Source organism: Propithecus coquereli, unplaced genomic scaffold (genome assembly GCF_000956105.1).
Source record: "Propithecus coquereli isolate 6110/MARCELLA unplaced genomic scaffold, Pcoq_1.0 Scaffold63, whole genome shotgun sequence".
Classification (NCBI taxonomy): domain Eukaryota; kingdom Metazoa; phylum Chordata; class Mammalia; order Primates; family Indriidae; genus Propithecus; species Propithecus coquereli.
This window is the reverse complement of record NW_012152285.1, coordinates 1,199,112-1,215,349: the sequence shown is the minus strand read 5'-3', so window position 1 is coordinate 1,215,349 and position 16,238 is coordinate 1,199,112. Positions and strand designations below refer to the sequence as shown.

At 35.8% G+C, this 16,238-nt stretch overlaps 1 protein-coding gene across 2 annotated transcripts in view; it reads left to right on the top strand.

Annotated features, from left to right (window-relative positions):
- Positions 1 to 16,238, top strand: part of PRKG1 (protein kinase, cGMP-dependent, type I) — a 1,343,769-nt gene that overhangs the window by 1,178,929 nt on the left and 148,602 nt on the right. The window lies entirely within an intron of this gene.

The window sequence follows — 16,238 nt, the reverse complement described above, 5'->3', positions numbered from 1 at the left end:
GCTAGGATTACAGGCGTGAGCCACCGCGCCCAGCCTTGGAGGGGTGGTTTCTTATCTTTGCTGCCCTTGTCCTACATTTCACCACTCCCTCCTTCTCAATGGCTGAGCTGTGAACCTTCTTGACATTGTAAAGTAATTGTAACAGTGCAAAGATCAGGGCCATGTTGCACCATGTGTTTATTGGGAAGGTGGCCCCAAACAGCCTTTGGAAGACCTGATTCTAAGATCCAAAATGCCTACAGAGTACAGCTCTATTTTGGTATTCTGTTGAGAATCTGCCCAATTTGCACTTGTATTTTTTTGTTTTGTTTTTACAAAGATGGAGGAAGGAAGGAAGAAAGATCAATACCCTAGGAAAAAAATACTAAGAAATTGAGGCAAAAGGAAACTGTATATATGGGGATAGGAGAGGGGCATAGGAACAGAAGATGAAACCAGCACCAGTTCTGGGAGGTTCAGTTTGCCTTTTAGAGCTGGGCCATAGAGCTATGCTTCTCAGCAAACAGTGCGATGAGAGAAGTGTTTAGTTGCATGCAACAGATTGTGCATAAAGCATAAACAGACTGATTGCTCAAGATTACCTACATTACTGGTACAACCCTACAACTATAAGTCCATCACTGCTGCTATGTTGCTATTTTGTGTTACCCATTATTTGCAGAACTGCATGTTCTAGGGGTAGGTAGGATTGCCATCCTCTTGCGAAAGGTGAGTTATCTAACAAAGGCAGGTGCCCAAATAGAAGTGCATTCCATTGGGCTGGGAAAGTACCTAACTAAGCATGGCCAAGAAATGTTCACTAATGGCAACAAGTGCCAGAATTGTCCCAGAGGTCTTCACTTAGGTTATCTCACTGAATTTTTATCTGCAATGTAGACATTATAGTCCTACTTTCACAGACAAGTAAATTCAGGCTCAGCAAGATCAAGTAACTTAAACATCTTATATAACTAAAAGAGTCCAGAACTATGTATGTTGGACTCCATTGTCCATACTCTTTCCATCACACAATATAGGAAATTGCAGATGGAAGGAAAAATAAGTAGTAGGAAAAATATTTTGGAGAAGCAATTTCAGATGCATCTTTAAATTAATCAATCTATGTGGAGCATGTGGCACAGTCTCTGGCACATGCTAAATGCACAAATGTGTCAGCTATTATACTAACACATTGTTTTAATAATTAGTCCTTTGGCAATGTAATGACAGCTTTTGTTGACACTCATACGCAGGATTATAGGATTTATAGCTAACAAAAGATAGTATATATTGTGATTTATTCTTATTAAAATCTCTTAGCAAAGATAGTAGTTATTAGTGTTTTAACCATTCTATGGCTTTTACACTAACAGATAATTTAAATATGATTCAGGAAGTTAGGATCCGACATATGATCTTGGTTCTGTGTGTCAATTTGAGTGTTTTAATCCTATCTAATTTTAGGCTTTCTCTAGATATAAATAGTTTGTTCTTGAGGATCAAGGTGAAATACCTCCATGCTGAAAAGTTTCTTGGAGACACTTTGTGCAGTGTTATTTGAGAGTTCACCACTTATATCTTGTGTTAAGTAGTTTGGATGGACCTCTCTCTAGATTCTACTGTGATCTGGTTCCTGCCCTCTTCTCTAGTGTTCTCCTTACTCCCTGATTTCTACTTTAGTGCTCCAAAAACACATAAGTATTTGTAGTTTCTCCACTGGTTCTCAATTCTCTGCTTCCCCTCACAGGATCCTTTTTACTTAAAATGCCCGACCACTTCCGAGCTGACACCCTGCTCCGCTCCTTACCTTACCTGCTAACTCTTTAGTATTTTTAAGGCTCAGTACACTTAACAAGTTTTTCCAGGAAGGCTGTGCCAAAAGTCTTCTCCAAAAAGACAGCACCAGCCACTCTCCTCTGTGCTCTGGGCATACCGTTGTACATCTTAATTTAGTTCAATGACATTTCATTATAATTTGCTTTTTCCCCAACTCTATGCTTAGACATTATATGGATGAGAAAACTAAGACTATAAGTACTTGAGGGAAAAGACCAATCCATGACAGAGTATAGTAGGCATTATCATTTCAACATATTTGGCATTGGTGGTCCATATACCTACATGATTATCCACATTGTTTTATGCTTTTTGTGTTTGTGGTTGTTGTTGGCTTTTGGGGAGGGTTATTGGTGGGAATTTCTACTGAGGCAGACTATTTACCTCCTTAATGAAGACATCATAAATCTTGAGGAGTTACTTCTTTGGGCTCTTTTTATCATCTTATTGAACTCCTAAGTGTTCTTCCCATATCTTGCTGCTTCTCATAGACTACGTGACACTACCAGAGGGATCTTTTTAAAACTTATAAAAATTATGTTACCTGCAAGTGCTTAAATAAATAATTAAGATTCCCCAATGCCACAGCCTAGTCTTCTTTGCCTGCTACAATCTGGCTCTAGACCACCTTTCTGACTGAGTCTCCCAAATACCCTCAATCCCACTTAGTTCCAGAAAGGCCATAATTCACACTCCTCCCATTATTTAGAACACTCTTCCTTCTATAACTACAAACAAATTATATCAGTATTTCAAGACCTGGTAAATGTCTCCTCTTTCACATAGTGGTTTCTAAGGTTTCTACACACATGCAGTTTCTTTTCCTTCCAGATTCCTTCATATATACCTAACTTGTGGGATAGATAACTTCTCCTCCTTGTATTGTAATTATTTTTGTGCTTCTTATGTAGACTCCTAGAGTTTCAATTTTCCCCAACTGAAAAGTGAATATAAGCAAGTGTAATAGTTATTTCTTTGATTGTAAGTAACAATGCACGACTCAACCTAGTAAGAGTCATAAAGGACCATATTGAATGGGTAATGAGGTATCTTATAGACTCAAGATTCATAAGGTTCCTTGGGCCTCTCAAAAATTATGAGCACCAAGAAATCCATTGAAAACAAGGAAAATTCTCTCATCTCAGCTTTTCTATTGACACCTCTCCTTCTTTCTTGCTCCGGATCTATTTTCTCTGCCTTTTCTCTACATATGGTAGAGAGGGTCATAGCTTCCAAGTTTTTTTGGTTTTTTTTTTGGGTTTTCAGGTAAAAAAGTGTCCCTGATTCCCAGTTATTTCTAAACAGAATCTAATTTGCCAGCTTTGTCAGGGCCATTTAACCCTAAGCAGCTACGAGCATATGAGCCTACTGACAAAGAATAGGTTATCAAAAGCTCACCTGAGTAGACTTGGAGTACAGGACATTCTTAGAAAATTGTGATTATGGTGATCTGAGAAGTCACTCTAAAAATGTATCATTATAGGATCATCTTAATGATCAAATATGATAATTTAAGGTACAAGATGTCTAGTATGTGGTACCTAGAGTCAGACTACCTGGGTTTGAATCCCTGCTCTGCCACACATTGGCTTTATGGCCTTGGGAAAGTTGCTTAACCTTTATTTACTTCAACTTCTTCATCTATGAAGCTGAGAAACTATAATAGTAACTAAATCAAAGGATTGTTTTGAAGATTAACGTTTTGAATATGTAAATCCCTGTTACAGAAATTGACACATGATGATCACTCAATAAATATTACCTATTGTTAGCTAAAATTTGCATAGATGCTGATTTATAATTAGCAAGAAATAAAAGTTTGTTTCCAATCTTTCACATTGCCTTTATTAAACTATAAATTTCTTGAGAGTAAGAACTATGCATTATATATCACTGTAACTGTCTTAGTGTTTAACATGGCTTCTTACACAGTTAACAGATGGATAGATGGAGGGATAAATGGATAAATAGAAGGACAGAAAGAAGGAAGGGAGTGAGAAAGGGAAGGAAGGAATGTGGGAGGGAGAAGAAGGTATCTGATTTGCAAATACATTTTGAATTAGGAAGGTGGATTTGGCTGCTCGTTCATCAAATGCATGCTGCACTATTTTCCTTAATCTGCAGATTAAGGAAAATAGTGCAGCATGCATTTGATAGACTGATATTACTTACTGCGCTTTGCTTTACAGGTCAAAATGCTAGACAACTGTGACTGGTAGTGATATGAGATTTCTTAATTTTGTGATTAAGAGTGAAGAACGGCAACTGATTGTTGAAAGCCTCATGCTGTAGCTGCACATAATTAAAATCACTAGGTACCTTAATTAAGATTATTAAAAGTTTCATTAAGACATTAATTAGTAGATTATTTGCTGTATGATTTTTAGAAATCTATTAAATGATACGATGTTTTGTTAAACTACAAATTGTATTTATTGAGTATTTTCTTTTGAGCATTTTAGATGTAGAGTCTACAGAAGTTATTGTTGAATCACCAAGTAATTAGCTGCAATGTAGATTACATTTTTGTTACTGCTGAGAAAGCATTATTTAAGCTCTTGGGCCTGATTAGATGATCTGCCCTCAGTTGTAGAAGCATAAAATTATAAGAATGGAAGAAAGTGGCAGAGAAATGTTTTGTGCACAACAGTGGACTTGACATTAGGTAAATGCGAGTCTGTCTATGCTGTTACCCAATGAGGGTGGTTAAGTTAAATACAGCCTGTAGAATAGCCTTTTGATCACAGCCTCAGAACTTTCAGATACATATTTCAAAGGTCATGGAGATAGCATGGTTAATGGAAGGTACATGGTCATTGAGAAGAAATAAATCTGGGTTAAAATCCAGATCAGCCACTTTTTAGCTATATAACTCCAGGCAGGTCCTTGAATCTCTCTGAACTTCAGTTTGTTCAACTATTCAGGGGAAGGCAAACTTTTTCTGTAAAGAGTCAGATAATAAATATTCTAGACTTTACACATCACATATGGTCTCTGTCACATGTTTTTTGTTTTCTTGTCTTTGCTTTCTTCTTCTTTCAAACAATCCTTCAAAAATGTAAAAAAAATCATTCATAACTTGAGAGCTTTACAAAACCAGGCCACTCACTGGTTTTGGCTCAGGGGCATAGTTTGCTAACCTCATATGAATGTATAATTAAGAGATTTCACTTTTAAGCAGCAAATATCTGGCACAGAGAAGTGCACAATTGTATATGGTTCTCTCAATTATCAATGAAGCTAAAACTTTTGGTCAGTTTCAATTGTGCCACAGCTGTTTTCAAAATGACCCTACTCTCCTACCATATGCGCTTCACGATTATCTGTTATAAATTCAAAGTGACAATTTATGGCTCTTGCTACCTGCCTTCCCAGTGTTCTCAGCTGTGCTTGATTAAGCATTACTTAATTATGTAATGACAGTAAGGGAAACGCCTAGTGCACCAGCACCTTGGCGTTCATAGAGCAGTAGCTCTGCGTGGAGCATGATAGGAGAATTATAGAGCAGATACTGAGTCAGTTCTGCAGGATCCAGAACATAAAAGGCAACAAAAGTTTTCCAAATGTCTTATATCTGTCAATTATTGTCATGCACATGAAATATCATGGGTGTATCAGGTAGAGGGACTGACAAGAACCATTGGATGGTGGGGAAGGAAGATTTCTTAGTGGTACTAATTGTCACTGTTAACTTTATCCAAATAGTTTTCTTCTTACAATTATCTAGGAAGGCTTTAATGGTTTCCCTAGCAATTCTCTAGCAATTTTAGCCTCTAACAACAAAAAAGAAAACAAAATAACAAACCCAGACAGCTGGGGAACACATTGGCCACATATTGCTTCCTTCTAGACTTGTTTTTTTTTCCTCTTCCAGAGATTTTATATAGATTTAACAATGTGCTAAAACAAATTACTGAGTTTTTAAAGACATTTGTATAGTCAATATACAGCCATTTCAAATTGCTTCTCTCCCAATCCTGTTAACCTATTTCTCTCTCCTCCCCCTTTTGGTCCCAGGGTTTTAGCCAGTATGAATTACTTGCTGTTCCCTATACACAGTATTGTCTCATGCTATTTCACAGACTGTTCCTGGTGACATGACCATCTCACTTTCTCTGTTGACTAATTTCTACATGCACATCAGTTCTTAACTGACGCATCACCTCTTCCCAGGGCTTTCACTGATCTATCATCAACCCATCCCTCTTCCCCACTCCGTCTCACAGATAAGGCTGGGACAGTCCCATGTGATTTGGTAGAACTATGTTCACACCTTTAAAATACTCTGATCACACCACATTGTAACTGTTAAAACCTTCTACTAAACTATTAACTCTTGGAGAGCAATGACTTTGCCCTTTATCCCTATGTATCTATACCTAGCACCTTGAATTATCTAGCTCAGGGTCTACATCCAGAAACTTTATTTAGGGTTGCCTGGTAAAATACAGGACACCCAGTTAAATTTGAGTTTCAGATGTTAAAAGAAAAACTTTAGACAAATTAAATTTAGCAGAGTTTATTTGAGCAAAGAAATGATTTATAAATCAGGGAAAAACCCTGAACCAGTAAAGGTTCAGAGAGCTCCACCTAGCAATGTGGACAGGTAGTATTTATAGACAGAAGACGGAAGTGACATACAGAAATAGCCTGATTGGTTATGGCTCTGTGTTTGCCTTATTTGAACATGTTTTGTCAGTTTGCAGCCTGAGATTGGTTGAAAGCTTGGCTGTTATGGTTGGCTGAGACTTGGTTACTTGCTACAAGAATGTACTCTCAAGTTAGGTACAGGGTTTGTTTACATATTAAGTAAAGTTACAGCACTGTGTATGAGCGTAGCTTTAGGCCAAGTTTAATTCAATTTAACAAACATAGACAATGAAGATATTTTTACTATAAGTATATTATAAGATGAGGCATACTTATACTAAAAAATTACTCATTGTTTATCTGAAATTCAAATTAAATTGAGTACCCTGTATTTTTATTTGCTAATAGCAACCCTACTTTACTGCATGAATGAGTGAATGAATGAATGTCATTCATTTCTGCATTCCAGCAGGAAATCATTTTCATTAATTTCTGCAGGTTTCAGACTAGCGGTTAAGCTGTGGTAGAAAATTTCAGCAATGTGATCTGAAATCTTCTATTGTTCTTTGAAAGCATGTTTTTATATTAACAACAGAGGGACTTACTAACTATGAAGAGATGACTGTAAATCCTTGAGAAATTTTGCAGATTAATAGAAGAAGCATGTTGGTTATGATGGTTTACCAGTAGATAAACAAAAGTGAATACAATCTATTGGGGCTAGACATGTTGTAATAAAAATGAAATGATAATAATAATGTCTAATATTTATTGAACACTTTAGTATGTCAGATAGTGATCTAGGCTCTTTTCATATTCTTCACATAATTAGCCCTGTTAAATATTATTATTTTCTTCATTTCTTTCCATAAGAAAATTGAAAATAAGAGAACTTTATCTGACTGCATATCACACAGCTAATTAGTGGCACATTTGGTATTTGAACCTATATGAAGTAACTCATGAAACTGCTCTTCTAATTACTAAAATCTACATTCTCTATGTAAAGATTTCCTATGACTTAATGTATGTGGTTAATGCACCTTATGTGATTAAAGTATGAAAAAATCATTATGAAGAGAAAATCTGTTTCCCAATTACTAGTGAAAATATTAAAAAGAGAATCTCAAAGCAAAATTAAATACAATATTATTACATACATACATGGATATCTATGTGAAATATCTGTATATATACACACACAGTTGGTAGCTTAACCTTTTAAAAAGATCCAAAATGCTACCCTAACAGTTGTTAAGGGTGTTAAGGAGCACGTGTCCCTGCTGAGAAAATATCTTCCTTAGTTTGTCATCTAGTTCCTATGATTCCTGCCAACAAAACAGGGGGAAAGGCAATGCTGTAAGTGACACTGGAGGATACTGTGTCCAACTGTGTTTTATTTGCTCTACCTGCTAAGCTGGTATCTTTCGAGTATAGTCAGACTAGACCAGCATAAGTCAGCCGTAGCCCTGATATGATAGCTGGGGATGCTTTTGGTGTGAGAGTTGAGTGGTAGTCCGGGAATGAACAGCAGCTGATATCCACACGGTCAACACACAGGCCTTCAGGGAGAGTAAAAGACCTCACCAGCCTCTCTACCCAGAAATTACTTGTAAGAGTTAATTTCTATTATTTCATATATTTATTTTTTTAAAGAATTTATTTTATGACATGTAATTCAAATACATAATATAAAATTCAAAAGATATGAAAATTATTCTCCCTGCTTCCTTCATTTTTTAATTATACATTCTCTTCCCTGGATGTAACTACTTTTTCTAATGTATCCAGTAAAAAATCATGCATTTTAATATATGCTAATTGGTGTGTGTGTATTTTACACAAATGATCTCAAATGTACACATAGTTCTCCACCATGGCCATTTTACTTCTGATATCCTGGAGATCAGATACATTTAGGCTTTCTTCAGTTTTTTTAATGGTTTTTAAAGACTCCCTTTTATTATTGTACAAATGTATTTAATCAATCTCATGTTGGTAGACATAATGATAAGATTATTGCCAATTTTATTATTATACACAATACTGTAATAATATCCTTTTAATCTCATCATTTCCCCAAAGTATAATTACATATGTAAGATAAATAATTTCAAGAAAAATTTTAATAAATAGTGCTGAATTGTCTTTAGAAACGTTGTGCTATGTTGTATTTCTACCAACAGTGTATTTATCTGCTTTCGTACTTCTTTCATTGTGTGTGAGGTATTGTATATTTTTTTATGTTCAAAGGCAATTTATCTGTCCTTGTCTGTGAACTGTCTGTACATGTTTTTTGTTCATTTTTTAAGTGGGGCATTATTGACTTGTTGAAACTCTTTACATATTGAAGAATTTAGCTTTTGGATATTTAGACACTTAAGCTGTAAATATTTTAGGACCTTTTTAATGTGTATATATCTATATCTATATAGAGAGATATTTAGGACCAGTTCAATGTATATGTATCTATTTAATAATATATATTTTAAATATTTTAAGATCATTTCAATGCTTATACAGTATGTCTATATGTATATCACAGGTGCCAGGCAGGTAGGGGAAGTTTAATACATCAAAATTTTTGGTAAAAGTTGATATATACTTTTAATAAATCAAATATCCTCTTTGCTTTTTTAAAATTAATACTACTGTTGGAGCTTTCATTGTATGCAAAGGTTTGGCTTTAAAACTTTTCATTCAAACTGGATATGAATTTCTTTTCTTTATCAATTAAGTTGTTTCTTCTGTTTGTTTTGATTCAAAGTTAAACTTCAGTTTGGGTGAAATTATGCCATAATAGGTACTCTAAATTCTACAATAACTAGAGAATTTTGTTTAGAGAGCTAGCTCTTTATTCAATTAAGGCAAAATAGAAAATATTTGAGGATCAAGTACCAAAAAAATCTTTTTCAGTTTAACTTTATTTTAAAATTCTGGATATTTCTCTTCCTTAAATGAACCCTATTAAAATCTCAATTTTAATTTTTATTCATCAATATGTAGTTTTGTAAACATTTATTACATTGTTCTTGACCTCTGATTGTGAGAATCTGTTATTTCAAGTGAACGTGTTTGATTTTTATGTGAAAATACATTTTAGTCACTGATATAAAATTATATTACTATAAAAAGTCTATGTATTCCATAATTTGCCACTTACATTTTCAGATAGTAGATCACAATTACAGGCTTATAATATCCTCGCCTATCTAAAGAAATATCCTTGGATTCAGGATGAATCATCTGAGAGCATTGAAAACCACAATAATTAGAATTTTTAAAAAGAATCCATATCTGTAAAATCCTAATTACAGAGGAAAAAAGTGTAGTAATTTTGATTACCACTTCACATGTGAAAAATTGAGACAGAGAATGGGTGATTTTCTCAAGGTCATACAGTAAGTTGGCAACAGAACAAGAAATAGGAGACATTCTCCTGACGTGTTGCCTAGAATTCTCTACAAGAGAGAAAACAGTCCAGGTCTGAAAGTACTTTAGGTAACAATCCTTTGAAATAGGTGACCATGCAACTTAACATTCATTTCAAATGTGCATCAGTTGAAGTTTACTAGTATATCAATCTGGACATCATTCCAACATGCTTTGTTTTTCTCTACTTCAAAAATAGGAAAAATTGAAGAATTATTTTTCAGCTCTGTGAATGAAGAGACACACAAAAAAAGGGAAAAAACCAAAATATTATTTTATTCTTTAAGGCATTCATGACACCTGACACACCCTGTCCTAATCCGTTTTGTGCTGCTATAACAGAATACCTGAGACTGGGGAGTTTGTAAAGAATAGAAATTTATTTTTTACAGTTCTGGAGGTTGGAAAGTCCAAGGTTGAGGGGCCCACATTTATGAGCACCTTCTTGCTGTGTCATCTCATGGCAGAAGGCGGAAGGTGGAAGGGCAAGAGAACATATGAGAGAGCGAGCGAGAGAGAGAGCACTGAACTTACTTTTATAATAAATCCACTCTTGCTATAACAAACTCACTCTTATAATAATGACATTAAGTCATTCATGAGGGCAGAGCCCTCATGAACTAATCACCTCTTAAAGATCCCACCTTTCGGCATTGTTGCTTTGGGAATTAAGTTTCCAACACATGAATTTGGGGGGACACGTTTAAACCATAGCATTCTGCCCTGCCCCCCAAATTTATTTCTTTCTCACATGGAAAATAGCACTCATTCTATCCCAATAGCCCCCAAAGTCTTAACTCCTTTTAGCATCAATTCAGAAGTCCAAAATCCAAAGTTTCATCTAAATCAGATATTGTTGTGACTCAAGGCATGATTCATCTTGGGGCAAATTCTCTTCATCTATGAGCCTGAAATCAAAGCAAGTTATTTCCTTCCAAAATATAGTGGTGGGGCTGGCATGGGATTGATGTTTCCCTTTCAAAATGGAGAAATGGGGGCATGGGGAAAGGAGAGTAGCTGGTCTCAAGTAAATTAAAAATCCAGTGAGGGTGAATGACATTAACTTTTAAGTCTCCAGAATAATCTTCTTTGACTCCATGTCCTGCCTTCTGGATATACTGCAGCAGGGGTTAGACCCCTAAGGCACCAGGCAGCCCCACCCCTATGGCTTTTCTGGGCTCTGTCCACCCAGCAGCTTGAATGAGTTGGAGTCTCATGTCTGTAGCTCTCCCAAGCTGGCATTGCACACTGGCAACTCTATAGTTACGGGGTTTCAGAGGCAGCCTCACTCCACTCCTATGATTTCAATAGGTAGTGCCCTAGTAGGGGCTCTCTGTGGTGGCTCTGGACTTGAGATAAGTTTTTGCCTGGGCCTCCAGGCTATCCATGACACCCTTTGAAATCTTGGTGGCAGCTGCCATGGCCCCGTAGCTTGAGAAATCTGTGCACCTGCAGAATTAGCACCATATGGATCCTGCCAAGGCCCACCGCTTGTGCCCTCTGGAGTGGCAGCCTGAGTGGCCCAAGCTGCACCCAGGCCCACTTGAGCCATAGCTCCTCTCGGGATGGCCCATGAGTGCTGTACCAGGATGTAAAGAGCAGACACCTGAGGTGGTATAGGGTGGTGAGTGCTGATCAATTAGTACCAATTTGATGGTGAGTACATGTGGTGCTTGTTTTTCAATTCTTGTGATACTTCACTTAGGAGAATGGGCTCCAGCTCCATCCCGGATAATACAAGAGTTGTTAGTTCACCAGTGTTTTTTTTGGCTGTGTAGTACTCCATGGTATACATATACCACATTTTATTAATCCCCTCATGTATCGATGGGCATTTAGGTTGTTTCTACATTTTTGCAATTGTGAATTGTGGTACTATAAACATTCGAGTGCAGATGTCTTTATCATAGAATGTATTTTTTTTCCTTTGGGTAGACGCCCAGTAATGGGATTGCTCAATCAAATGGTAGCTCTACTTTTAGCTCTTTGAGGTATCTCCATATTACTTTCCACAGAGGTTGCACTAGTTTGCAGTCCCACCAGCAGTGTGTGAGTGTTCCCATCTGTCTGCATCCATGCCAACATTTATTTTTTGGGGACTTTTTGATAAAAGCCATTCTCACTGGAGTTAAGTGCTATCTCATTGTGGTTTTGTTTTGCATTTCTCTGATGATTAGAGATATTGAGCATTTTTTCTTGTGTTTGTTGGCTATTATTCTGTCTTCTTTTGAAAAGTTTGTTCATGTCCTTTGCCCACTTTTTAATGGGGTTGTTTTATTTTTTCTTGCTGATTTTCCTGAGTTCTATATAGATTCTAGTCATCAGCCCTTTATCATATTAATCTTTTTTAGCAAATGGTTGCTTGGCTGCAACCTTAGGATTCTCTCCAGAATCTGCTTTTCTATTATTTATATGGCTGGGCTGAGAGTTTTCAAATCTTTCCATTCTGCTTCCTTTTTAATTATAAATTCCATCTTTAAATTATTTCTCTCTTCTCTCATTTTATCGTAAGCAGCCAAAGAAGCCATGTAGCACCTTGAATGCTTTGCTGCTTAGATATTTCTTCTCCAGATATTTTAGTTCATCACTCTTAAATTTCACCTTTCTTAAATCACTAGGACATGAGCACAATTCAAACATGTTCTTTGCCATTTTGTAACAAAGATGGCCTTTACCCTGGTTTCCAGTGCCTTGTTCCTCATTTCTGTCTGAAACTTCATCAGAATTGCCTTGATCATTCATATTCCTACCAACATTCTAATTATGACCATTTAAGTAATCTGTTAAGAAGATTTAGTTTTTTCCGTAAAGCTCTTGTCTTCTGAGCCCTCACCAGACTTGCCCTTAACACTTCATTCATGGCAATCTAGGCTGGCTTTTTCTAGCCTGCTCCTCCAAATTCTTTCAGCTTCTAATCATTACCTGGTTCCACAGCCTCTGCCACGTTTTCAGTTATTTGTTATACAAACAGCTCCACTTCTTGGTAGTGATGTTCTATCTTAGACCATTTTGTGATGCTATAGCAGAATACCTGAGACTGGGTCATTTATAAAGAACATAAGTTTATTTCTTACACTTCTGAAGGCTGAGAAGTCCAAGGTTGAGGAGCCCACGTCTGGTGAGGGCTTTCTTGCTGTGTCATCCAGTGGTGGAGGGCAGGAAGCAGAAAGGCAAGAGAACACACGTGCACATGCAAGAGAATGCAAGAGGGAGCCGAACTTGCTTTTATAACAAACCCACTCCTGTGATAATGACATTGATGTCCTCATGACATCATCACCTCTTAAAGGTCCCACCTCTCAACACTGTTGTATTGAGGATTAAGTTTCCAACACATGGACTTTGGGGGACTCACTTAAACCCAGTGAACACCCTTTCATTGAATAATTTGTCTATTTATAGTTCTCCTCAAATTCAAACTTCTCCTTGATGTATTACATTACAAAATTACATGTATCACTATATGAAAAGTAAAATAGACCACCAGATTTATCTTAATCCATATTATTTTATGAAGTTTTATGCAGAGAAGGGAAAAGATAGACATAGGAGGAAAGTGAATGTTTGGTTCCAGTAAATAAACGGAGCACCTAAGCATCTATTCTGTTATACTCCAGGCTTGATTTGTAAAAGTTTTAATTGAGTAAGATTCTTTCTTCTCTTTTTTTCCCTCCTTAAATTAAAATATATCTAAATCATTCAGAAATAGAGCAAATGGGCCACTAAGAAAACAATAGCAATATAATATCTAAATCTATACTTCTAAACTACTAATAAAATAATAACAGGGAACAACAAACTCTTCATCTATCTGTAAATCCTCTCTTGGGAGACAGTCATTAAATTTGTAAGGCTCTTCCAGACAATTTAATATTTGAAGCCAAGGTACAGAGTAAATACCATTTGTACACTAACAAGAAAGAAACTGGAACTCAGAATTCTCCAGTGGTAATTTCTTACACCAGCTTTAACGGGATATAAAGAAAATTATCTGTAATGACTAGCTAGAAGGAACAAAAGCCATCAATCACATCTTAACATCTGGGGGAATGAATTCATTCAAATATGGGATATGGAAGAAGAATGAGTTACTGTTGAACCTCAGTTCAGCTAATGTCACAAAGGGAACACAAAAGAAAAGAAATAGTAATACATATCTCTCTGTAATTGCTTTTATTTTACCTTTCACTTTCGATAATTACATGTATTAGGTTGAACCTTATGAAATTATCAATATTTGGCCATTTTTTTAACCTGCAAAAATAGCAATTCCATTTGGTTCAATCTAATAAATGTCTAACTTCATTGTCATTGAAGCATGCCATTGAATGTGAAGTTCATACGTCAGATAAAAAAATTCGTTATGCTATTATTAACCTAGCAGAAGTAATGAAAAAAAGAATGTGAAAATTGAATACTTCCAACTTCATCACTTTCTTTTCAGATATTATACCCTTTCATGAATATAGATCAAGAGGATATGCATTCTCCTGGGAAGTGAATTAATACAATGAATGGAAATATCCACCAATCTGACCAGGAAGAATAAACTTTGAAGTTACTTTATGGACAATGCTTATAATTTTTCTGCCTAGAGAATCATTCTCTTTTAGGTCATGTCATGAGTGCCTTTTATTGATAAGAAACCATAGACTACCTTGGGTGAACTCTAGAAAGTGGATCTTATTTAAACTTGAGTCTATGTTGATCATGAGTTGATATATACTCTTAATAATACATTGACTTTTATACATTCGTTTTTTCATTACTCCTATATTTTACATTGTAGGATTCTTAAGGGCAGAGATCATATTTCTTGTTTAAAAATATATTTTTAATACATAAATTTCTTAATATATAAATGGCTATACAGTAATATTTACTTTAAAGTGTGGAAAGGCCATCAGTATTCTAAAATTGTTAATCTAAATTTATTCCTTGGAACTTTATTCTATCATGACATATAAACTGTTTTCTCTAATTGAGCTTAGGTTTTCTAACTAATTTTTAAGATTTTATTTAACATGGCAAAAGAAAGAGATTCAGTTAGTGAATGTCTTTTTCTTTTTACAAAAAAAGTCCTTAGAATGGTCTTCAGGTACTGAATGATGTGGCCTTGCCTTCTTTGTTGCCTTTTCTGGCCTCTGCCTTGTTTTACTCAATCCCTGAATTCCAAATTTGCTTATGCTACAACAAGCTCTTTCCTGCTTTAGGAATATTGTGTATGTTGTACAGTCACATGTTGCTTAACAACAGGGATATATTCTGAGAAATGCATCATTAGGTGATTTAGTCATTATGCAAGCATCATAGGGTATACTTACCCAAACCAACATGGTATAGCCTACTGGACACCTAGGCTATGGTGGTATAGCCTATTGCTCCTAGACTACAAACCTGTGCAGTATGTTACTGTACTTAATACTGTAGGCAGTAGGTAGAGATGGTGATGGTCCAAAGTAGAGCCATGCCTTTGGGAATGCAGAGAAAGTGTGGACATGAGAGATAGACAAAGACAGAACTAATATGGCCAAACATCCACAATGAGGAAGAGGGCAGAGTAAAAGAATGAATCTAATCTTTTGAGCCTAGGTGAATGCAAGAACGTTGATGTCATTTACCATTATAAGGAACCCAAGGAAAACAGCAGTTTTCAGATTAGGAGAAAATGAGTTAGGCTTGAATTAGAGGTTGCCATGGGACTTCCAGTCTCATAGGAGAAAGGTAAAAGTTAGAAATGAAAACTTGAAAATCATTAATACAAGACTAATAGCTGATGTCATGGGGTTATGTGTTTTTCCCAATGAAAGAAGTCAAAGCTAGAAAAAAGAGAGCCAGAAACAAAATTTTAGGGAAATACCAATATTTCAGTGGACTAGGGAAGAAGACTCAGGAAAATGAATTGAGAAGATGATGCCAGAAAAGAATTGGGAGATTGATTTATTATAGAAATTTAGGAAGGGGGGTTTTAAAAGAGAAAGTATTTTCAAAAGGACTACATGCTTTCTAGATGTCATGGATCCTAAAATCTAGACGTCTAGGATCCTAAAATAATGATGATGATGATGATGGGGGTAGCTAACTTCTATTGGTTGATTACTCTGTGCCCAGTATGAGTAGAAGGTATATAACTATCTGCATGTATTAATTGATTTTACACTTAGTATATGAGTTTTGTTAGAGAGTTGGAGGTTAAAAAAACATTAATTTTATAGAAGGAAAAAGTAGAACAGAAGAACTAGAGGCTAGGAAGGGTAGAAGGAAGGGAGGGCTAAGGAAAGTTTGTTAAAGGATACAAAATTACAGCTAGATAGGAGAAGTAAGTTCTAGTGTTTCATGCTGCTGGAGAATAACTATACTTAACAATAATATAGTATATAGTTTCAAGTACGTAGAGTGAT